This window comes from Eumetopias jubatus, unplaced genomic scaffold (genome assembly GCF_037043125.1).
Source record: "Eumetopias jubatus isolate StellerSeaLion01/CBP00866 unplaced genomic scaffold, mEumJub1_p1.0 scaffold_6, whole genome shotgun sequence".
Classification (NCBI taxonomy): Eukaryota; Metazoa; Chordata; class Mammalia; order Carnivora; family Otariidae; genus Eumetopias; species Eumetopias jubatus.
In genome coordinates this window covers 127,691,299-127,693,210 of record NW_028274812.1, presented here as the reverse complement: position 1 = coordinate 127,693,210, position 1,912 = coordinate 127,691,299, and the positions used below count along the sequence as shown (strand labels likewise).

Sequence of the window (1,912 nt, the reverse complement as noted above, 5' to 3'; positions counted from 1 at the left end):
ATATTGAGCAACCTAGAAGAAATGGATAGGGAAAAAGAAAGAAGTAAAAATATCTTTATTATTAGAGAAAAAGAAAGAAGTAAAAATATCTTTATTCATGACTTCTACCTACAAAATCCCAAGGTCGCTGCATAAAAACTACTAGATCTAATAAGTAAATATAACAAGGTCATGGGATACAAGGTCACCCCTAGATACTAGAAGCAAAAATTTGGAAAGTCAAATATTTTAAAATTCTATTTATAATCACATTTAAACATAAAGTAAATATAGATTTAATAAAATAGTGCAAGACTTCTACACTGAAAACTGAGAAAATTTTTAAAGACTCAAGGGAGAGATATACAGTGTTCATGTTTTAGAAGTCTCAACGTTAGCTTTGCGCAGTGGCAGTATCGTAGCCAATGAGGTTTATCCGAGGCACGATTATTGCTAATTAGAAGTCTCAACGTTGTGAAATATCAATTATCTTCAAATTGATCTATAGATTCAATCCAATTATAATAAAAATACCAGCAGTCATCATTGTATAAATTGAAAAGCTGATTCTAAAATTTATATGATAATGTGAAGAACCTAAAATATCCAAAACAACTTTGAAAGAGGAGAATAAAGTTGGAATATACATCTATGTACCTGAATTTTAAAGATTACAATGTAATTATAGTAAGTTATCGGTGTAAAGATAATAATATGGATAAATGGAATGAAATAAGAGAATCCGGAAATAGACTCACATTTACACGATAAATTGATTTTTGACCAAGGCACCAAAGCAATTCAATGAAGAAAGAAAATCTTTTCAACAAATGATGCTGGAATGACTGGATATCCACATGGGGGAAAAATGAACCTTGACTCATACCTCACAGCATATACAAAATTCATTTGGAATGCATCATTGACCTAAATGTGAAAGCTAAAACTGTAAAAGCTTCTAGGGGAAAAAACAGACTATCTGGAAATTCCTCTTAATGTTAAGCACATGTATATCCAGCGAACCAGCAATTCTATTTCTAGGTATTTATCCAAGAGAAATTTTAAAAATATGACCATAAAAAGAGTTGTACACAAATGTCAACACCAAAACTTATGGGTTGCAGCAAAAGCAGTTCTAAGAGGGAAGTTTATAGTGATAAATCCCTATGTTAAGGAAAAAGAAAGATTTCCAGTAAACAATCTAACTTTATACCTCAGAGAACTAGAAAAAGAACAAACTAAGCCTAAAGATAACAGAAGGAAGGAGGTAACAAAAGTCAGAACAGAAATGAATGAAGTAGAGAATAGAAAAGCAACAGAAAAGATCAACAAAACTAAGAATTGTTTTTGAAAAAAAATGGACAAACCTTTAGCTAGACTTACTAAGGAAAAAAGAGAAAGGACTCAAATAAATAAATTGTACATGAAAAAAATGTTATAACTGATACCACAGAAATAAAGGATCATAAAAGACTACTATAAGTAATTATATGCCAAAAATATTGAGCAACCTAGAAGAAATGGATAAATTCCTAGAAACATATAACCTACCAAGACTGAATCATGGAGTAATAGAAAATATCAATAGACCAATAACCAATAAAGATTGAATCAGTAATCAACCCCCCCCCAAAAAAAATTCCAGAACCAGATGGCTTCACTGGTGAGTTGTACAAAACATTTAAAAAATAACTGATACCAATTCTTTCCAAACTATTCTAAAAAATTGAAGAGGAGCACTCCCAAACTCATTTGACAAGACTAGCGTTACCCTAATACCAGAGTCAAATAAGGATACTATAAAAAAAGAGAACTACAGGTCAATATCCCCGATGAAGATAGATGCAAAAATCCTTAACAAAATGCTAGCAAATTTAACTCAACATCACATTAAAAGGATTATATACCACAAGCAAGTGGGATTTATGCCCAG

At 31.0% G+C, this 1,912-nt stretch overlaps 1 pseudogene; it reads left to right on the top strand.

The window, feature by feature from the left end:
* Positions 1–375: 375 nt before the first annotated feature.
* LOC114223928 (U4 spliceosomal RNA) lies at positions 376–490 on the top strand (annotated as a pseudogene).
* Positions 491–1,912: the final 1,422 nt, after the last annotated feature.